Source organism: Dermacentor albipictus, chromosome 1 (genome assembly GCF_038994185.2).
Source record: "Dermacentor albipictus isolate Rhodes 1998 colony chromosome 1, USDA_Dalb.pri_finalv2, whole genome shotgun sequence".
Taxonomy (NCBI): Eukaryota; Metazoa; Arthropoda; class Arachnida; order Ixodida; family Ixodidae; genus Dermacentor; species Dermacentor albipictus.
Genome location: NC_091821.1, coordinates 465,822,898 through 465,847,043, shown reverse-complemented (window position 1 = coordinate 465,847,043; position 24,146 = coordinate 465,822,898).

Sequence of the window (24,146 nt, the reverse complement as noted above, 5' to 3'; positions counted from 1 at the left end):
AAGTGTCCAGCACCTGTAGCGCGCTTTGCACAGACGAAGATTTCATGTTGGTAAGTATAACGCGAATGGCATTCATGAGCGACAACAGAATGTTGATCACCTGGAGATCATCAGCCAGTGTCGCTTCAACAGTTGCCGAAGCCATCGAAGTCGGTGCGTTTTGAGGTAACTTAGCAGGAAGTTGTGCCCTCGGTAGCTCAGGCACAACTTCCTCAGGACGGGCGAGCCTCTCCGCTTTGTTTGCTTTCCTTGTATCTGTCTTGGTGGCACTGTGCGGTGATGCGGCAGTCCTTCTGGTGGTAGCTAGCGTGTTCCTATCTGCAGTTGCAGAATTTCGTGAGCGTTTTCAGTGTCGATGCCGACGTCGCCGAACAGCTGCAGCAGCCTTTCGATGCGTTGATTTGTCCCGCACCATTCGTTTTAGGATCGAGAATTCCTTCTGCACCCGCAGGCAATCATTTGATGAGGTCCTGTGAGGACCACTGCAGTTAGGGCACTTTAGAACATGTGTACTGCAGGCGTCTTTTGAATGCGACATAGAGCACCGCGGGCACACGACGTTGTTCATGCAGACACCCTTTACGTGGCCAATCGTGCAACACCTGAAATACTGGAGGGGCTTCGGTACGAATGGCCATACTGGATGGCGACATGTCCTACTTTGACGTAGGCAGGAACGCTGTCTCGTTGAAACAAAATCTACACACAACGTGTGTTTCCCAGTGTGAAAATCTTTGTAATGAAAATGCCTTCTGTCGTTGGCTTTATCAGTATTGGCAAGTCGTCATTAGGGATGGCAACGTCGACGTCATAAATGACGCCCGCAGTACCATCACCACCTGTAGGAATCATTGATCGCACCTTTACATTGTCGATCTCAGTTATATTACGTAGGTCTTGCAGGGCGTTGCGATGTAAGACATCAACTGCCAGGACATTTTTCCGTGAGTTTATTCGCACGTCTTTATTCTCATTTCGTGCCATTCTCTCGAGTAATGAATAAAGGACCTGCTTGTTGAGGAGCCGCAAGTTAGTCGCCGGGTCCACAGGCAGAAAGAGCGCAGTGTTCGGCCAGCGCAGCGGTGCACATTTCACGGTAGAAGCACTCGGCGACGAAGATGCCTGCAGTAGTCTTCTTTTCGCTGACCTATTCATCACGACCTGGAAGTCATCGTCCGACGAGGCGTAGCTGTCCGAACATATCTCAGTGGCCTCGCTGTCAGTATCGCTTGACGCACTTCCACGTTTCCTGGACGCTAGCCGACCTGACGGCGGCACATCAGGATAGTCCTCGGGAATCTCTTCATCTATTGCCGCAAGGAGGGTGCGGCAGCTCCCAGAAATGCGGGAAAACAAAGCTAAAAAGCGGAGACAAAAGTACAAGCGTTCTATCAAAGAATCACTTCGTCTTCCTTCCAAACGATTGCAATATATTTCACAATCATATGGGCAAGAAGTGGTTTCCTTCCATACTTAATTGCTTACCTAATCGATGCGTCTGTGAAAATAAATTCTGCGGCTTTTACGTGCCAAAACCACGACATGATTATGTGACACGCCGTAGTGGGCGACTCCAGGTTAATTTTGACCACCTAGGCTTGATTAACCTGCACCCAATGCACGGTACACGGGCGCATTTGCATTTGCATTTGCATCGTATTTGCAAGACCTACCAGGAAGCTTACATATATACATTAAGGAAAGAACCACCAGTATTCGCTGAAAATGCAACATCTCATTGTTCACTTCGACCGCACTGCGATTACTTGGAGCAAACCCACATTTAATTTCCCACTGTTGCAACACAGTTCGTGAAAAATATCTTTAGTTCTACCACACCCAATGACGGGTCTACTTACCTAGTGTCTTATATGTAGGACGGCTCAAACTGTGCCCTTACAAACAAATTTTCTATCTATAAACTACTGATACTGCATGAAGCATCTGAACGGATCTTTATCAAAAATATTTATAAATTTCTAACTTGTCAAGGCTTAGGCATATATTGGCTCATTCTGGCGGCTGTACTTAAATGGTGGCAACGTGATCATGTTTCTAAGGCGACCGCCTTCGAGCACACCCAGAGAAACGAGACCCGTGTTGCATCAGCATTGTCAGCAGAACCATGTCATCTGGAGTTCTGCACCTAAGAAACAAAGCTTTGCAGAAAGGTTTTAGTGGCTTCCCGGTGCGTGGAAAAATACCCATTCGTAATCAAATACGTAAAGCACCGTTACAAAATTTCAGACCCTGAAAGTTGACCGTACCCCGCCGAATGATTCCCTGTTTTAAGCATAGTCCCATGCCATATGCAACGTACTGTCCCACTGTATGTGTCAGATGTATTTCCGGTGCCTAGAAAGCTTCGGACTTTTGTGTATTTTTTCACACCGTATAGCAGTCCAATACATGCCAAAACTTGCCCCGAGCGTTTTCGAAGTTGGCAGTCTGCGAGCACAGATTTCAAGATAGATCGCGCATGTCTTCGCAACGCTACCAGTCTACCACTTGCCGCTCCGTCTGGGCGGTATATCCAAGTAGCGTGTTCTTTTTTTATTTTTTTTTCTTCCTTTCGCTTGTCTGTACGCTTTCAGAAGCCGACCTTTCGTTATCCGCGCAACATCCCCCTCCCCTGCTCATTTCGTTTTACGTTGCTTGTTGTTTTCGGGACGCTTTCATACTTTGCAGCAGGCACTATATGCTGTGCCGGAAACGGCAAGCTTTTTTACGGCTTTCTCGCGAATAAAACGCTCGTGCCCCATGCAAAAGAGCGCGGCGCAGCGCCTTGATGCGGCCGCGCTGACGTAGCGGACGCCTTCGTTCTCAAAGGCGCCGTTTGACACGACACGACTCGTATTCTAAAACAGACTTCCCCGCCAGCGACTTCGAAAGGGGAGCCGCCGAAAGCGAAACCATAATTTTTACTATTACGGCGCGTCTGATGTCTTCCTGCGTCACCATAAACGCCCGTTCAACCGTTGCGACGGGGCCCTTTGAATGTCACAGACGAAAGCCGACGACAAGCTAAGCGCCGAAGAGGACGCGACAGCAAAGGAAGGTGCCGGTTAGATGTATGGTTGGCGGAACTGAAAACGTTTCTTTCTTTTTCGCGCTGTGCTTTCGGGGTCTCCATGCTCCACTTTCTTATTACTTGCGTTGCGTTCAATGCTTGTACAAGTCCGTCCGTCCACCCGTCTGTCTGTCTGTCCGTCCATCCGTCCGTCTGGAGGGTCACAGGGAAAAGGTGCACGTGAGAAGGCAAGGAAAAAAATTAAACTATGGGTTTTAGGTGCCAAAACCACTTTCTCATTTTGAGGCACGCCGTAGTGAGGGACTCCGGAAATTTCGAGCACTTGGGGTTCTTTAACCTGCACCTAAATCTAAGTACGCGGGTGTTTTCGCATTTCGCCCCCATCAAAATGCGGCCGCCATCGCGGGGATTCGATCCCGCGACCTCGTGCTTAGCAGCCCAACACCATAGTCACTAAGCAACCACGGCGGGTATAAGGCGAGGAAACGCTACGACTACACGACAGCGGTTGCATACAAACGTGCGTGATAAATTTAAGTTCAAGGCATGGTACGGTACGTTTCCACTATTTCTGAAAAATAAACGCCATGCACATTTTTCAAGCGTATAGCTTGCGGAGGTTGGCCAGAAATAGAGCCACATTAAAGCGCACCGTAGGGTCTCGGCGACACTACGAAAGTGGTCACACATCAAATCAACGCTTCTGCGCCTGCCACGGTAACTCTGCGGCTATGACATTGCTCGAGGTCGCGGGCTTGATCCCGACCGCAGCAGCCGCATTTCGATGGGGCGAAATAAAGAACGCTCGTTCACTTAGATTTAGGGACACGTTAAAAAACACCAGAGCGTCAAAATTAATCTGGAGTCCGCCACTACGGCATGCCTCATAATGCGATGGTGATTTGGCCATGTACAGCCCCACGATTCAGTTAAGGTTTCAAGGCTTCTGCTACAACGCGATGTGCCGTGTGACTCAAGGAATATGCGACTCTGCTTCTGCACGGTCTGCACAAGTTGTCCGCTTGGCAAATGTGTATAATGTTTATTTTTCAGAAGCAGCAGAAACGTGCCGTATCATTCATTGAAGGTAAATTTATCCCGCACGTTTGCTTGCAACCGCTGCCGTGTCACGTATCATAATCATCACCCCGCACCTGGAGTAGCATGTCAGGCGAACAGCCACGCTAACATCTCCAGCATCTCTCTCAGCCCTCTCAGAGGTTATGAAGTATAGTGCATGACAAAGAGGGGCGTACACCAACCAAGTAAAACTTATTAAAAGACAAGACGTTTGGCAATGACTACGCACGATATTGACTGGATGAAATCTAGTCTAATCGGTCAGGAAAGAAAGTGGAAGTCACGTCTGTACCTGGAATCTCTCGGGATACAATCAAGAGACCACATGCTCAATCGAAACGAAGAAACCCTCCCCTTATCTTACGCGTGGTGCTTGAGCCACATGCTAAAACATGTTTAAGTAGGCACTTCAACCTTTTTCGCCTCATTGTGAACAAGGCTTCCGTATGGAAGCCAAAACGTCTTGTCTTTTATATAAGTTTACTTGGTCGGTGCAAGTCTCTTTTTGTCATGCCTCATATCGACCAGAACTCTCGATTACAGGTATAGCGCACAACAATTTATCAAGCAAACACTTTCTCCTGTGTGTCCTGTGTACTACGCGAACAGCAGTGGTGCACGCACGCAAGGTAACGTTTCACATTAACTCGCCATTCTCGTGTTGGACTAACAGTTGAAGAAATTAAACATTCGCTGCCAGCATCACCGCTAATAATCGTCAATAAAAGTAAACAGCATAGAAACATTCGCTTACATCGATTCCCACAGTGCGCGGGATCCGCCAATTTTTTTTTTCTTTTCTGTGGTTAATTGAGCATTTTTTGCCACCTGAGGTTGCAAGGCTGCTTGTTGGTTTTAATGAGAAATAAACTAATTCTTTTTCAAACAATTTTCCGCCTAAGCAACCAGCGGGATTTCTGTAGGTACATGCACAATTTCGGCTGCGGAACGCGCGTTACCTCATTTGGCGCTGCAGCCCGTTGTATTCAGGCTAACGAAGTTGAGAATTGCATGAGCAAGCTGCGGTATTCCATTCTCTTATTTTCGTAATAATTATGATCACATTTGTGAAATTCTGTTCGCTTCCTCGACTACATAAGCGCAATATGTATGCCCGGTCTGAACCGAATGTGTTTTTAGATTTAATTATTGGAATTGCCTTGATCGAATACTGGAAGCAACGCGCCATCATAAGTACAGGAATTGCTTTCGCCTCGAAGAATATGGCACTTTCTTTTCTTTATTTGTTTCTTTGTGCGCCTTGCCCTCCCCCTCGCCTCTCCTCCATCCCGGTTTCCTGCTTGTCCGCCGGTGGCCGGTTTATTGCCACATTAATTGGCGTTGACCACAGAGACATGGCAATGGTAAAATGCGCCGATCCTGGAGGTATTGTAATCAAAACTGGGCGTATACCGAAAATGACGTAATGAAACCTCAGTCGATCCCGGAGACTGTCAACAACTTCCAGCGTAATCCGGTGCTTTTACAACAGAAATAATACATCTTCAAGAGACTTGAGAGTAATTAAATAATAGTAGCTATATTTGTGAATTTCACGAAGGGTTTTGTAACCATTTTAGTTAGGAAACCTAACTGATATGTTTGCAGAGGTTATGCGGTAGTTTTCCTGAAATGACATTTGAACCACCAGAGACGAGCGACTTGCCATCAGAATTTCAGGGTTAAATATGGCGTCTCTCAGGGAATCATTTTAGTCCAATTACTTTGTGGCGTATATATTAATCGTATAGTCTACACACCTCATCCTGCCGCGCGGGCAGCTCTTAAAGACGCACAGGAACAGGCCATACCACTTTCACGGTCCGACGCAGTCGGCAGACTTCGAGTGGTATCACAGGAGATCACGCTCTCTCTATGGTGCACACCAAGCAGCCAGACCAACGGGAGAAATCGTCAATACGTCCTGCTCTCTTTGATGCATCTCAGTATGCCAACTGGACCCCGCCGAAGAGAGGACACCCTGCTTTATCGCATATGGCTGGGGGTGGCCTTCACGAAATCTTACTCATTTCGCATTGGAATGGACGACAGCGCTCTGCAATGCCTGTCTTTGCGAGGAGACGCTGGAACACATTCTGTGCGACTGTCCTGAATACAGTGTTCAGAGACAGACCCTGGCATCCGTTCTAGCGCACGTTGACAACAGACCATTGTCAGTTGAAACTATTTTGACATATTGCCGACAGAAGACATCGCAGCTGAAGGCGAAGAAAGGACTACTTCGGTTTTTGAAAGAGACGGGCTTGGACAAGCGGCTGTGACAGTGATGTCACGTACCACGCAAGAGTGACGGACTGTAACTGACGATGTGCGTGCTGTGTTATGTGCTCTCTCCCTCTCTCTCTCTCTCCTCCCCATCTTTTATCCCCCCCATCCCGCTCCCATGTGTAGGGTAGCATACCGGTTAAGCTAAATTGGTTAACCTCCTTGCCTTTCCTTCTCCACTTATTACTTCCTCCTTCCTTACACCTCATCTGCGAAAGTCGTAATCTACTCGCATGACACTAGCACGTATTTATTTCCGGTAATTATTTAGATTTCGCAAGAGACACTGCGAATCATGTACTTGAAAAATTATATGAACGAACCAAGAAAAATGGCTTGCAAGGAAATGTTGCGGCAAAGAAATTTCTCATATTACCAAATGATAAACGCGTTCAACTAACCAAAGAAATATTCTCCACTATACTACATTTAAGAGCACAGATGTCTTTCTTAATGAAAACAATGTCCTGAATTGATCATGTCTGTCACGTACGTAAAACCAAAGTTTCTGAGATCATTAGCATCCCTTTCCGTAATCGACACCTCCTTCACTTCTAGCACACTGATGATATTGTGTCACTTGCACTTCCAGTCTTGCCTAAATCATTGCAATAAAGTTTGGGGAAGCAGGTCCGAGAAAGAAAATTTCGGCAAAACCCGCCTCACGATAACTGTCGACGGTAATGCGAATAGCACTGAAGCGCTGTAGCAAGGCAACGCATTGCCCCTGCCAAAACGCGTCATGTACTGCAGCGGGACTGCTGTCTCGCGCTTCCCTCCGGACACGCTGCCCCATCTAGCGGTGCCACCTCGAAGTCCACGCAAAGTGCTTTGCTTGGCCTCCGAGATTGCATCGGTGACTCGCCGGTGCGTATGAGCCATACACTGTAGCCCCTCTCCTCTAGAGCACTTCTGATGACGATGATGATGATGATGATCACTCTAACAAGCGTTTCCTGTAAAATCACGGAGCATGTGCTCTCCTCCCGCACAATAAATTGTATTTACTGCAATCACTTTTCGTGTGTGTCACAACGTGGTTTGCGCAAGGAAACACATGTCGTGGGAAACACATGCCATGGGAAACACAGCTTGCAGTTTTCCTGTATACATGATATCCACGCCAACCTGGATACTAACCCGTACATATAGACGCGACCTTCCTTGATTATGCTAAAGCGTTTGATAAAGTTCCTCACCAACGATTGCTTGCGAAGCGCTCCCGGCTAAATTAACATCCTGCTGTCTTGATATGGATTACTGATATCGATATGGATTACATTACTAATCGATCGCAATATGTTGTTATAGATAACCACCTATGCATTTCGGTTCTAGTAATGTCAGGCGTTCACCAGGGATTAGTTCTTGGCCCGCTCCTTTTCTTTAATCTATATCAACGACTTATTTGCATGTGTACTGCCATATACGTATGTTCGTTGATGAATGTGTTCTCCATTGGGCCATACTAAACACTTCGGATAAGGTAACCCTACAGAGTGACCTAGCTAATATTTCTGAATTGTGTACCGCTTGGTTAATGGCTTTAAACGTTAACAAATGCAAAAGCGTGTCGTTCATCCGCAGCCATAATCCTCTCAGGTTTCCGTAAAAAATGATAACTTTATACTAGAATCAACTAACACTTGTAAATACCACCGTTTCACCGTAACAAACGACCTGATCTGGCGTACGCGCATTCACAACGTCATTTCAGTTTCTAACAAAACTTTAGACTTCCTAAAACTTTATTTGCAGAACGCCCCAAGTGATGTAAAATTACTTGCCTGTATACACACCACTTGTACGACTGAAACTAGATTACTCGTCCGCAGTCTGGAATCGCCATCAAGCATATCTCATCGGCGCCCCTGAATCAGTACAAAACCGCGCTGCTCCGTTCATCTATTCTTCATGCTGTACTATGACACCAGCGTCACGTCACTGAAATTACTGTCTGTGCTTCCAAATCTCGTTCTACGTCGATACATCGCTTCCCTTTGTCATTACCACAAATTTCTTTACTGTTATACTCTTCATCAAGCACCCTATATCGCGCCCGCATCGCGCATATCATACCGGACCTGTCGCCCACAGCAGGTTTCGCAACCACGTTCATGAATATCGACATTCTACAGCGCAGCTGTTTGCGGCCGTTCCTGCGGCGAGCGTCGGCGTGGTCCCTCGTAACCGAGTGAACGAGCACAGCGAAGGATGAGCGAACGCGGAGTGCAGCGGAAGATGAAAGACGGTGATAGCGAAGAGAGCGCCAGGAGGATAGCGGAGGACAAGGACATGGCGAAAGCGTGAAAAGCGCAGTGCCCCGCAACACCGGCTTTGAGGTGACGATGGTTACGAGATGGCGTCAGAGTATACGCGCGTCGTCTTTACGGACACAAAGCATTGCATGAGTGGAGGTCTGTCTGCGGCAGCTGCCGGGAATCGCGCCATCACGTCACCCACACGCTGCCTCTGACAATCTCCCGATCAGGGAGGCAGTCGCGCCACACATCGCTCCGTTTGCAGCGTGCTGCACGAGACACATCGTCAGCGCCAGCCAATATGTCGTGAAATGAAGACACGTACAGAGACCATGGGCTCAAATTTCGCATTATGAAGTGTCGTAATCATTGGTGAATTTATTTTTAGCCTTGCTTTTTTTTTTCGCCAAGCGGCAGACTGGAACGGCCTCCTTCCTGCATTGTCGATATCACATGAACATCCGTATTGTTGCAACACAACACTGACCATCTCCAACTAAGTTGTACTTCAATTTTCATTATATATGTAATCTATGTTTGTATACGTGTATGCATGTATACATATGTGAGCATTTATATATGTGTGTATACATGTGTGCATCTATTTGCAGGTGTATATGCTCGAGGTATATGTATGTATTACTTGATCGTGTATAATATCGAATTGTGTCCCCACCCCTTATGTGTTACCTCCGAATTCGGGCGTCTTTAAGGAAAATAAAAAATTAAATTATGGGGTTTTACGTGCCAAAACGACTTTCTTATTATGAGGAGAACTCCGAAAATTTCGACCACCTGAGATTCTTTAACGTGCACCTAAATCGAAGTACACGGGTGTTTTCGCATTTCGCCCCCATCGAAAGGCGGCCGCCGTGGCCGGGATTCAATCCCGCGACCTCGTGCTCAGCAGTCGAACACCATAGCCACTGAGCAACCACGGCGGGCTTAAGGAAAAGAAACTGAACCGAACTGATGATGATGATTTATTGGCATCTCTTTTTAAATGGGGCGGTGACAAATAGCCTAGCCTGCTTGAGTTAATCAGGTAAGCTATACATGATTTTTATTCTAGCATTTTTGTAAACGTCTCCTTAATCTTTCCTTCTCTTCCTTAAAGATTCTGCATCTACCTTGTATCAGTCTCTTTCCTGCTTTTCTTTCCACCAATGCTCTATACATCTCTTACTTTTCTCGTCTTCTTCCCGGATGATGCTCCCCTCCACTTTAAATCCAAGTGCTTCTGTAAAGGGTACGTAACCTACGTGTCTCACTGCGTGAATCCCTTCGCATTCCATTAGGATGTGTTGAGTGTATCCGGATTTTAACTGCCGCATACACATGCCTCATACACATGCTCTATGGACACGCTGCTCCCTCTAGCGGCGCCGCTGCGAAGCCTGCGCGCATGCGAACACGAAGAAACGCATCATGTATGAAGCGCTCACTGCAGGCAGCTCCTCTCTCGCGAATACGTCTCGATACGCTGCGCGATCTAGCGGCACAGCCGAGGAGTCCACGCGTGGCCCCCGAGATGCATGGCACGCTTGTGGTTGCAAATGCTATGCATGTTTCCATCGCTGGCCACATAGCCAGTGACCCAAGTAGGCGTGAAAGATGTTTACTGAAGAGCGCTACATACCCAGTGCATTCGGGGCGCAGACACATTTACTGTAAGTGCTTCGGTTTTACTTCCCTGTAATAGAAACATTAAAAAACAGCATCCATGGCGCAACTCGCTTAAGCATCGCGGTGCTGTGCTTGTGGAACCCTTATAAGGTTCGTTCGATTCCCATCACGGCAAAACATTGCAGGCAGACAGACAACGAATTGTACAAGTTTTCTTTTCTGTGGAAAGAGTTCGGGACAAATGGTCAGATACCCACATTGTCGCAGAGTAGTGGCACAAGAATCGTAGTGGCATTAACATTGCGTATTTCACAAAATATTTTTCATAATTCTTGAAAAGATTGCAAGCGTGCACCACCCTAAACAGCCGTTACTAAAATGCAAAATACTTCCCGTTCGATAAATGTATGATTGCCTTCACACGCGAGACAACTCAATCACCATATTTTGTCCACTTTTCCAGTCTATGAAAACGTGAACAGCTTTATGAAATGCGACACTCCAATATATGGTATTTTCGAACATATAAGAAACATTGCGGTTGGCATTGCCTAGACAACAAATTGCCGCTGCTTTTGAACATTCCATGCGCAACATAATATTTAAACTATATATACTGCTCAATAAAAACAAATATTTGAATGGCTTATTTTCCAGGCTACTTAGCATTATTAAGTAAACGCTTACGAAATCATCCTTTTACCAAGGTGTTAAAGCGACGTATGTGCGACAAAATGACACATCTTTTTGTCATTTTGTGTGCTGCTGTTAATTTTAATTGAAATATTTAATGGACCTACCGCTCGAATTATTTTTTACCCTAATCCTTTTCTTCGTGTATCCCGTACTTGCCTATGCAATGTACAACTTCATATTGCCACAGTTTTTCAAATTCTGTGTGAATGTTTGCTTAGCTTTAGAGGTGGGCGACTATCACTTTTCCTGAATACGAATAGTAAGTATCGAATATCAAATAATCAAACGCAGATGCTTATATTTTGAGGAGGAATATTTGTTTCGGTATAATTAGATTATATGCATGTATTGACTCGTGCAAAAACGACAGCTAACTCTCAGAGACAAAAGATGGGTTTCAAACACAAGATCAAAATTGCCGTTCAAGATACTGCACGATTAACCTCCACGAAAGCTTGCTGCACACGTGGTACTGCATTAAGTTATACGATCGGAGGAGTCACACTTCTTGCAAGACATACCGTGCTGCAGTGTGAAGTAAACGTAGGGCGCTGTAGGTAGACCTCCTCAACGACACATTCGAGCACCCTATGCAGTACGTAAAGGTTCTTTCTTTGTTCTTTCGTTTGTTCCTTCTCTCTTTCTTTCCTTCGTTCTTCCTTTCTTTTGTTTCTTCATCCATATTCAGCCTTTGCTTTGTCAACCTACCGAGAGATAGCTTTTACTAGGAGTTCCTCGGTTATCTTCTCCATATTTGTAATAGCAAAACGGGACGATCTCGGAAGCAGTGCAAGTCCAAAGTGGGCCGATACCGAGGACGGTGCAATCAAAACTGCACCGATCTCAGAGACTGTAATCAAAGGGGGCGAGTCGTTGTGCCGATCCTTACACCAGCGCCCAATGTCCGGATCGCACGAGTTGAAATGTGGTTTTTAACATGAGGCGATCCTGTAGGCAGTGCAATACCGATAATCCTGGTAATGCTGTAGCATTGCAGTCACCCAAGTGCAGCATTTATGAACTGGCTTCCTTGCAACAGTGTTTGGCGTCGGTGCTTCGACGAGTACACATTGAAAGCACGAATGACATTCACAAAATAAAACTCGCCAGATATACCCAGAGGGGCGTTTCCGCACTCAAGTGGTGGGTGTGTTGTAATTGATTAGGTGTTTGTCAGAGGTGTTCAAACGTCGAACGCGTATTGATATGTGTCATACTGTCTCCGTACGTACACGGCCGCTCCTAATGCTCACTTGAGCACTCTCTAAACGTAGCATTATATATATATATATATATATATATATATATATATATATATATATATATATATATATATATATATATCCTGCATGTCATCGCTGCATCAAAGTCCGAAAACATGATGTCACATGAACTTGAGCGCATGGAACGTGTGTGTAAACAATTACATTACTTGAGAATGCAATTGCATGCGTCACGTGTCTGTTTATATAGCATTTCAGTGAAATTTTAAAAAAACGGCTTCGCTTAAGATTCCGACAAGTGAACTGGACCTGTGAATTTTAGTTCTAAAATTAATTTCTTTAACGTCGCTCTTCACTGGAAAAAAAAGAAGAAGAATTTTATTTGTTCACTCACCAAATAAAATCACAGTAACAAGATATACAGAAGGAGGTCCCAAAGCTCAAGGCTGTAGGGGGACCTCCTGTTCTAATTAGAAAGATCAAAACAAGTTAGGATACAGCAGACGCAGCAAAGGAACCGAAACATTATTTGATAGTACACAGAATTGAGTTTTGAACAAACGAAAGTAACACAATAATTCACGTTAATGCAAATACAGCAGAGAGGTAGAATTGTTAACATGTAATAATGCAAGAAAACAAGTAAACTAAAAACATGGCATAACACTGTCCAGAATTACATCATGTACTGAATTGAAAACAAAACAAAACATGGGAAGTGAAATGTAGCCTAGAGGCAGTGTTCCAACAATAACTGATAAAAGGAAACAAGTGGACAGATATGATGAAATGCTGGTGAAATGGTGAAATGTGGTGTAATGTGAAATGTTAAAGAGATATAATGGTTTACCCATAATGAAGCAATCGGAACATGTTAAATTACATTACAGCATTCACAAGTTAAGTAAATATGTAAATAAGTGCTTTTTAAAGCTGCCTATACTAGGAGACAGCTTTATGTCCGTTGGAATACAGTTCCAGTAAGACATCGCTGTGAACGAAGAAGTGAATTTGCCAAAATTATACGACGTTAGGATGGATAGTTGGGCGTGTTGGTTAAGCATGATTTCTGAAGTGAAGGCGCTAAAATTTCACGCCCTGTGTGTGTGTGTGTTTCTTCTTTGTCCACCGTCATTTTAGCGCCTTCACTTCAGAAATCATGCCAAAATTAGTTCTGATTTTAGGTAATAAGAAGTTGTTAGCTAATGCAAATCGAGTATTATCATGATTAGCAAGTTGTTCAGTGGTAAAAATTATTTGGGGAATGTTTGAGTGAAGGGAATTATAGACAAGGATTGCCATGTTCAATTGAAATAGTTTATGAGTTGTGAGAATGCGATGCTCTTGCAAAAGAGCAGATGCACTACATCGGGGTGACTGGAAAGTAATAATTTGGATGGCCTGGTTCTGGACGTATTGTAAAGGAACAAGGTGAGAGCTATATGTGTTGCCCCAAGTTGCAATGCAATAGGTGAAGTGACTGTGAATGAATGCATGATAAAGAGAAAGAAAGGTTGGTAGTCTAAAGTATGGACGTGGTTTTATAAGAATCCGAATACCATATACAATTTTTTGCTTTAGGTGTGAAATATGGGTAGTGTACTATAGGTTGGAATCGAGGACAACCCCCAAAAAACGACAATGATTAGAAGGTTTGATGGGATATCTATCGATAGCTATGGTCGGAATATTTATTACTTTCTTTTGAGTGGGGTGAAATAGCATGAAGACTGCTTTACTAGGGTTAATTTCTAAACACTTGTGACGACACCAGCGAATAATGGTAATGAATGTGAATAAGTCTAGCGTAAAGCTTTCGCCAATGTACACACCGCTTTTGTTCCTTAATCACATGTATAAACACTACCAATTTTGTAACTTTTCAAGCTTATGCAGTTTGAGCTAAAAATATGTGCATGTTCAGAAGCAAAAAAAATTAGCTTTCTTAAATAAAAGTGACATCCGAATATCCGGAGGCTCGAATTTCTAGTGCCGCACTATAATTTTTAATTAGCAATATTCAGATTGAGTAATACACGACAGGCAACCGTGCGTGCCGCGCCGCTACACGGTATAGGCTTGATGCGAGGTCAATTTCAAAATCGAGTGCAGTGCGCACAACTGTTCCAGCGCAATTCTTTTTTTTTCTTTTCGACTATGCGGAAATACCATTGCAGCCGTATACATCATACAGTGCGCATGTGAAGTAGCGACTTCTAGCGACTTGGCGAGGCCCGTCAGTTCTGGCCTGGCCTAGTCCGGGTTGTGCTGTAATGGCGGCGCTCATCCAGTTTCGGTACACTGTACTAGGCTATAGTTTCAGCATGGAAAACATTGACTCTTGCTAGCTGTTTCTAAATCAGAGCGGTTCGCATCATTTCCCGCACGCGTATTTTGCCCTGAGCCCTTCTCTGTAGCTATACGCTATCAATTCAAATACATCTTTTTTCACACTATTTCAATATATCGCGGCACTTGGCCATTTGTGGAGAAGCTAAATCAGTGCACGAGTTCGCGGACAGACTGCACCCATCGAAATTCGGTCGCGAATCGAACCTAAGACCTCGCGCTCAGCAGCTAGATGTCACAGCTACTGAGGGAAAGCCGCAGTTCATATATAGTTCATTCGTGGAAACAAATAATAGCATGCTTCAGCCAGAAGTTTCGGCGAAGAAAATATATTCCGCCTCTGCGGGTGCTGTCGCCACGCGGAAAGACGACATACATTAGAGCGACAAATTTTCGCGAAGTGTCTCGAAACAATTACGGAAGACCGCGGACGCTCTAAGCCTGCCTGTCCTCTCGGGAAGGTTGGCGCGTCGGTCGGGAAAGTTTGGTTCCTGCGGCGAGGTTTTAATTAACTCTCGCGCCACGTGGCGCCTCCTCCGCCTCTCTGGAATCCGTCGCAGCTGCCGCCACAGTGCGCTAATCCTTGGCGGTGCACCGGCGGCAGCGCCGCTGTTGCAATAAGCCGGCAGGAACACCCGTTAGCATGACAAACGTCAAGATGGCGACGCTCGGCGCCCGAAGCAGACGACGCGAAGAGGAGCGGGCACCGCGGATGCGCACGCTTCGACGGACACGGTCTAACCGAACGCCGCTTGGGTGCGAAGAAACGCCGAACTACGTGCGACTACCGCTCAGCCATAGAAGGCAACGTGAGAGAGAGAAAGAAAAGTATATAACCAAATCCGGAAGACTGCAGGTGCCGCTGAGGCAGTCACCAACTTTGCAGACGATCAGAAAAAAAAAAAAAGAGAGTGACGCGAGCAAATAAAGAAAGCGATCCCGCGAGCCTTTGTCCGTGGCAGACCGGCAGCAGCCCGCGCTTTCCGGATCACAATGGACTCGCCACAGCTGCGGTTTCTAATAATCGCATTAGCGACGCCCGAGCGGGCTTTTCCCGCGCTTTTGTGATGCAAGGTGGCCGCCGCCGTCGCCAGGGGGGGGAGTGTGTGTCTATGAACACTCCACTCCGCGAGGGTGGGTATACACACTGGGTGCGGGGAATTGGTTGTTTGTAGCGCATAGTGGTCGGGCGTCGCTCCGGGTCTATGGAGTCTCGAAGCCAACTCAATTAGTTGGTCTCGCTGCGGTCTGGCAACAAGCGGCACAAGCGAGACGCAAGGTGTGTCGCCGCGGCGCCCCCTTCCACCTCCAGCCCTTCTCCCACCAGCGTTACACCTTCGCGCTCAAGTCTCAGCGGAATGCACAGTCGATGGTTGTGTGCACGTGCTGCATAAGCGGGCAGCTTGGCGTGACCCCTTCGCACGCCGTGCCGTTTCCATAATTAAAGGGGCTCCGAGCAGAACGACACAAAGCCCGCGCGTGCCGGCTTTTGGACAGAACTTGTGCGCGAGCTACGGCAATCGATTGCAATTTGTTTTGCCTTTCACGCGTGAGAAAGCTGCACGCGCTGGACGCTAACATTTATTGCGAGCATGCTAAAGAACAACAACAAAAGTGGCGACTCGTCGGTCACGCATTATCTCGTGTATTTTCGCCCAAAGCGGGTTGCGACGTGCATGTTTACTGCCGGCGTGTCGCGCATTAGGCAAACGCCCACACTTTATTTGTCACTTTTTGTTACAAAAATGCAAGGGCAAGACAGCAGCCTTATGGGGCTCCTACTCCCTCGTTTCAATGTTGTTGCATGTAAAACAGGTAATTTAATACATGTGCAGCTATGCACTAAAGGTGTGTTACATATTTCCATACATATACTTAGCTTATATAAACGTATGGACACGCATGTATTTTGCACATGCGTACAAACAAGTACATACATCAACCTTAATTTTACCAGAAAACGTACATCCAGTCCTGCATTTTATGTGCCGTAAAAGTGTGCATTATACAGCGCTGTTTACCTCGAAAACTATGTTACAGAAAAGAAACACATTGTTGCATTCAAGAAAGGGAGGAACACGGCACCTTGTTTTTGTCTTACATAAGCACTCAATTGCTTAACAACTATTTCTTCGACCTTCCATGAGTAAATGCACAATGAAATATTTTTGATACACAAATGATTTAGTACAGAGCCTTATATATTGCGTGCCCAAATTAAGGGGACGTAAAACAACCGTGCGTACAGAAGAACGCGAAAAGCTACACCAAAAAAGAACCCAAAGCTGCACAACGTAACGGAAGCAGGCTGCGGCATTATCGCTGCGCAAAGCCTTTTCGTACTCGATATCGAAAACCCCCTAATATGGTTTGGGCCCTGGTACGGCAGCCTGCGAAACCGTAGCTAGTTCACGAGAAAGAGAATGACCAAACATTTCTTACCCCAATATTGCACGATGCCAGCGTACAGATGCAGTCTATAGTTACACAGACGGCAAAACGCTATTATTGCATCTGCAACATTGATGCGATTAGCATACTTAGGGTACTTCACGCGCTCTCTGGATACTGAATGACGACCTACCCGTCTATCTATCTGCGTCTCAGACCATTTTCGCGCCTACTTGGGTCACTTTGTAGGTGGTCCGTGGTCTAATAGGCAGCACATCGGGCTGCTGCGGTGCGGGAACAGGGTTTGAAACCGACGAAACGAACAGGGTTTGAAACCGACTACCGACTGGCCACTGCTGCAAAGTGTGGGGTAACAAGGTGCGTCCCTATCTTCACTGAACATCTTTGACGCCAACTTGTGTAGCTATAGGTCATCGCCACTGGGAATGTACCGCTCTATGCAATGTCAAAAAAGGTCCTTCTAGTTTCTTCGACGTTCGGCAAAATCGGAACCACGCACTTTACGGCCGCACTGCTGTAGATGGCCCAGCGTGTGCAGTGGAAAGAGCCTGACTGCATTTTGACCAGCCTAATGCACCATTAGAAAAAAAAGCTTTACAATTTTTTTTCCATGCTGGGCCAATTTGAACCCACTTCGCAACGGTTCCTCATGGACAGCGGATGGGGGCGAAATGCGAAAACACCCGTGTACTTAGATTTAGGTGCACGTTAAAGAACCCCAGGTGGTCAAAATTTCCGGAGTCCCCCACTACGGCGTGCCTCATAATCAGAAAGTGGTTTTGGCACGTAAAACCCCATATATTATTATTATTATTATGGACAGCAGCCGGGCGCTTTAGCAAGCTGCATCGCATATGCACTGAGTGCTGTGCCGCTTTTCAATGAGCGTCTTTGACGTCAAAGCTTTACCCGGGCTGCACCGCAAATGCACTGGCCACGTGCCGCTACTCAATGAGCCGCTTACCAAATTGGGCAACTGGGCACGTACCACACTGAGTGCGCGGCCAGCGAAAGAACAAGTGGAAGTTTTCCCAAACACCAGCGCGTCGCGCATCTCGTGTCGCAGGCTATACGCGCGGACTTCTCGGCAGCGGCACTATAGAAGGCGCAGTGTGACCACGAAAAAAAAAAAAAAAACGCGAGAGGGAGGCGCCCGACTGCCGCGCGATCAAGAAGAACCAAGAGTTAGTGGAATGCCTAAGTGAGGATATTGAGAGCTTCGGGAATGATACCGAAATTATCCTGTTGGGTGGCACGAATGCCCACATACAGGATTCTATGCGGTTATACCGACTACAACGGGACGTTAATGCTATAGGTTTCTGTGAACAACGTAACCTCGTTGTCGCGAATACGGGGCCTAAATGTGGTGGTCCGATCATAAGAGAAGGCGGAAATATGTAATCGGCGATCGATTACTCTCTGATGATCGTAGGAATTTACTAAATTTACTATAGGTTGCCAGAAGTTGTCACTGACGAGGAAAGGTATAGCAGCGTAGGGAGTGACCCTGAACGCATCATTCTTGAAATGGGATATGCAGTTGGGAAAGAAAGCGAGGAATGAAGAATGGCCAGTCCAAATCTGAACCCTGAACAAATATATTCACAAGAGTCCAAAAAGAACTTGGCAAATCGTCACGCCAGGAGTGGGAATATAGTGAGTTTCTAAGTGTAATAACGAGAGAAGTGAGGAAAAAGAACCAACACACCTGTTGGAAAGGAAAAAGGAAACTGAAAATCTGGTGGAACAACGACATGCGATAAGCGGTCAATGAGCAGCAGAAAGAATCACGGGAGCGTAGACAGGGGCACAAAAAACGCAGTTGTCGGAGGATGAAATAGACATATAAAATGGGAAATATACAAAAAAACTATGGTTGAAATACTGATTTAATCAAAGATTAAAGGTGAAAGTGAAAGTTTGTTGTCAGAAACATGTCAGAAAAAGAAGGCCGCACCTAGAATAATTTGGAACCACATAGACTTATTAGGCAGGAAGTCTGGAACCGCACAACAACACATCCTAGACGAAGATGGAAACAAACTGCAAGGGGACGCGGCATTAAATTACATTCGAAAAGTAACGGCCGAATCTTTTGAAGGCAATGACGAGATTGCATTTGAGGGAAAAAAAAAGAAAATGAAAGAGAACCAGATGAAAAAGGAGCTAGTGCTGAGAAATTTCTACTGGAAGAAACCGAAGAGACAATTCCGGATATGCAACGTGATATGCAACGTATGGCTAATATCTGTGGGCAAGAAGGTGATAATTTTGGATTAAAATTTAGGGTCGGAAATAAGGTTTTATGGCATTCAATGAAAACAGTGAACCGCCAATGGTTATACAGGACCACGAAATACCTCGGCTAAAAGAATGCAAATACCTTGGTGCATGGATACACGATGACGATAGATATCTTGAGACAGAAAAACAACATTAGCAAAAGGGAGCGAAATGCTGCCATAACGAAACACAGAGCGGTATCGGGGTACAATAGGTACGAGGTGCTCCGGGGTATGCGGAAAACTGTAATGGTTCCAGGACTTACTTTTGGAAATGCGGTTGCTTGCTTGAAATTAGGGGTACAATCGGGACTCGATGGGAACCAGAGGTCAGTGGGACGCCTCGCATTGGGCGCTCACGGGAAGACTACAAGCGAAGTTGTGCAGGGTGATATGGGCTGAACAAGTTTTGAAGTGAGGGAAGCTCAGAGTAAAATTGATTTTGAAGAATGACTGATGAATATGAGAGAAAGTAAATGGGTTGTGAGAGGGTTCAAATATTTGTGCAGTAAAAACGTTGACTCACAGTGGAGGAAAACAACTATAGAAGCTTAACAGCAAGTATGCGACATGGCAAGGGAACGTGAAACGCAAAGTGAGAGAAGCTGAGACAATGTCATGGGTGGCGGCAATGGAAAAGAAACCTGATATGATATATCAGAGGCAAAAACGAAATCTGGAAAGAAGCAAGTTACGATAACTCAAAGGTAACTCAAAGGGAAGCACCCTACATTCCGAAGCGTGATCAGGATCCCTTAAAACTCGTAGTTATAGAGCCAGGCACACCAACGGTGAAGACGCATGTGCTTGCTGTCCATCCGTCCGTCCGTCCTTCCGTCCGTCCTCCCATCCGTCCGCCCATCCATCCATCCATCCATCCATCCATCCATCCATCCATCCATCCATCCATCCATCCATCCATCCATCCATCCATCCATCCATCCATCCATCCATCCATCCATCCATCCGTCCGTCCGTCCGTCCGTCCGTCCGTCCGTACGTACGTCCGTGCATGCATGCATGCATTTCTAAGCGTTCTAAGGCCATAGGCGCAGGCTTCGTGGCGACGCTGGTGGATGCCGCAGAGTGTTCACAGTAAAGCACGGGAGATGAGTTCCGCTGCTGTACATGTAAGGCGTTTCGATAATGGCAATACGTTTTGCTGGTATATTGCTTCAGTGCTAAACGCATTACCGCATCGACCCCCATCGTGAGCGGGCTCTGTCAAATTTTTGGCTCACAATTAAAAATAAGATTATATTGGCGAAAGAGGTTAAGAGAAAGCATGTCATCACGCCTACACTGTTTTCCTTTTGATCGTGATCGCTTTTCATGGAATTGTCACCGTTATTGATTTTTAGCCCAGCGCACTAAGACGCACGCGCCTTTTCCATGAGAAAATTATTGAATGCTGTCGCGGATTCTGCAGTGGAATAGTCTAGTTTAATCGGATTGCGCGTAGGGCCCGGATGTTGTTCTACATTCTCGAATGTAAGCGAGCTCGAGAATGCGAGCTCGAGCGTATATATTCTAGAATGTATATTAACAACAATGCTCGCGGCTACCGCTGTGCGTTAGTCTTCCCTGTCTTTCTGGGCGTGAGTTTGGCCCAAAAAACGAATTGCATTTCTTAATTTTTCGCTCTTGGCATTGTTCAATTATGCATCTTCACGAATGCGGGACAATGCGATTGGGAGCGATAAAGAGTACAACTGTGTGAGCTTACAATATAGCCCATGGCCTTTTGCGTCTTTTTTTATTTATATAACAATAAGTTATGGAAGTTTCTTTCTGATGTATTCCACCACAGATGAGAACTAGTGTGTGTGCAAGAAATATAGTATAACAAAAGTCTGTTTTCTGCAGGAATAAATATAGAGGTCACATTATACCGCTAGTTTCGCTTGAGTTCATATAACAGCCATACCTTATGGCTGTGTCGCGGTGGCGCTAGATGTAGCTCCTAGCCCTCTTTCCTGAAATGTCCTGATATTCTTTAATAATCTGTGCGTACAAAGCAACTACAGTTACCTTGGGCACGCTGGAGCAATGCAGTGTCACGTAGCAAAAGAAGTACTCACTTTCCTGCACATTGTTGCTCAATAACCGATGGAGAAATATAGATTTAATGCAACAAGTGGGAAATGACAGGAACGAATCAGTGTTTTCCTGTCATAATGGCAAGGACCGGTTCCACTGTAGCAGCCCGTAAATGTGAACGCAGTGAACCACGAAAGCAGCAACAACAAAAATAAATAACATATAGTGATAACATTTCAATAGGCCGCAGAATACGTGACCTAAAACGCTTTTTTCATGCCTCTAAAAGAACCCCTAAGTTTACTTAGCTTACTCAAGTAACACGTAATTGCCCATATAAGACACGAAATGTCAGCAAAGAGACGAGGTGCTACGTAACACAGGATGCGAGAAGCTTCATCTGCTGCAAGCGAAGTTATAAGCAGACAGACTTCACCGAAGTTTCTGTCTGCAGGCTGCCGACTGGGGATCGGCCGAGCAATAACAAACTAAACAGCAAGGAATATGGATTAATGTCAGCACCGACTTCAATGCTTGTCCCCTTTTGTCTGTCGTCCGCTTTTGCGCTGGGAATTCTCGAACGATGGATTTAAAAAAGAAAAGGAAAGACGAAAGAAAACCGCCCAAATTAACCACGGCCTACCGGCTGTAAAGTACTACATGGCAAAAGCAGAGGAAAGCGTCCGAACGAAGTCATGTGGGCAATACGGTAAAATGAAGACTATGAGTGTATTGTGCTCTCTATACTGTTGTAGCATTCTATTGCCGCAGTTCCGACCACAAAGGGCGCAGATGGGCGCCCTGCATTTCGGATATATGTGAAGAACGGGGCTCTTGTCAACGGGATACGCGCGGCGTGATTAAGATGTCACTAGTCTACAAATTTAAAAAAATATATAGCGAGGACGTAACGCGGGGACAGTGAGAGCGAAGCAGGTGTCCCTCCGAAATGAACAATGGGCCACGTATTTCCCCAACGTACTACGTAGTACCCTCAATCGAAACGCCGCCCCACCATTTCCGAATGTCGTGTTCCCTCTATGTACAGCGCACAGTGCCCGAATACACTACGAGTGCGTGAGGGGGTGGAGGGGTGAGCAGCTATAATACGCGCTGTTGGCGGACGGCGCACAATAGCCCCGAAGGTCGCACGAGGTTGCTGCATGGGGCGGGGGGGCGTCACTACATGGAGGGCTCCTCTTTCCGTATTTCGCGGTGGACGACTGGGCTCCTAAAGCGCTCGCAGATACACAGCGGCTGACTCTTGTACGTTTTATGAATGACTGAGCGTGCACCACTCTTCTGGACCTGCGTACACTCGGGAAACCAACTGAACATATCAAAAAGCGAAGAAACAAGGGGAAAAAAGCAAAAGCACGGAAGAGAGCGCCTCCGGAAAGGGGAAACACTGCCGGTAAGAGTCAACTACAGCTCGTGAAAGAGAAGAAGCGGAACCCCACGATTTTCAAAGCCACGAATATGAGCGGCACGGAATCTCTCCCCTATATACCGTCGGCACCGCCATTCAATTTTGCCGGCGCGTGCGAGCGCCGTTGTCAGTACTGCCGCTCCGTCGTCGATCGACTACTATCGGCTCAGTCACGACTTCAGCTCCATCTCGCGATGGCCGCACACACACGGTCCCGGAGAGCCAGCAACACGCGATTCGATCGGCGGACTCTTGCCTGTGTACACGAACTGGCGCGGCCTGCCGCATTCCAGCAGGACGGCACTTGCCCGAGTGACGTTTACGCGTGCGGGTGATCACCTCATGGCTAGACGCGCTGCTTAGGGGCCTAACAAGGGACAGGTTAACGACGCCAAGAAAACAGACGACGAAAAGCGCGAACTCTGAACTGTTGTACTTTCGTAACTAACAAATTCAAGGAATCTGAGAAGCGCAGATCACTAATATTATTGAATTGCTTAGGTTTCCATTTCATTTTTTTTTCCTGCAAACTATGTGTGCCTGGGCAGATGATCTATCTGCAGGCAAGTAGTCCGACTAAATTTCGTAGTTTTTTTTTCATTTTTCGAAGTATTAAGTTCACCGACGATTACGACACTCCATAATGCGAAATTTGAACGCAGCTGCATACGTGTTTTCATTTCCCAATATATTGGCTGGCGCAGGCAACCTGTCTCGTGCGGCACGTTGCAAACGGAGCGAAGTGTGGCGCGAATGCCTCGATAATCGGGAGATCGCGAGAGCCTCCGCGTGGGCGCGATTCACAGCAGCCGCCGCAGACAGACTTCCTCCCGTGCAGCGCCTTGCTTCCATAGAGACGACGCGCGCTACTCTGGCGCCGTCTCGTGGCCATCGTCGCCTGAAACCCGTCTTGCGCGATACTGCGCTTTTCTTCTCACGCTTTCGCCATGCCCTCCTCCTCCGTTTTCCGCCTCATGGTTTCGCTACACCCTCCTCCTCCGCTTTCATCCTCACGCTCTCTCTTCGTTATCGCCGTCTCTCATCCGCGCTTTGCGTTCTATCTTTCATCCTTCGCTGTGCTCGTTCGCTCGCTTACGAGGACACCGAGGGACGGCGCCGACGCTCGCCGCAGGAACGGGCTCCTATAAGAGCTGCGCTCTAAAAAAATTCCGCAGAAACGATGTATGTCCACGTTACTGCGATTAGCGTTGAAGCAATGCCGCGACACATGTTATTGCCACCGACTAAACGAGTCATATATGAGGCTTGTAGGCATCCAGGCACTTCTTTCTGGAAAGGCTGCGCCTAACGCCGCCGCCGGCAAGTCCACGCGTGGCACTCGCGTGAACATATATTTAAACGAGATGGAAGGTGTCCGTCTGCACAGTACTTAGCGCAGTTGTAGGAGACTGGGGCAAGCACAGGAGC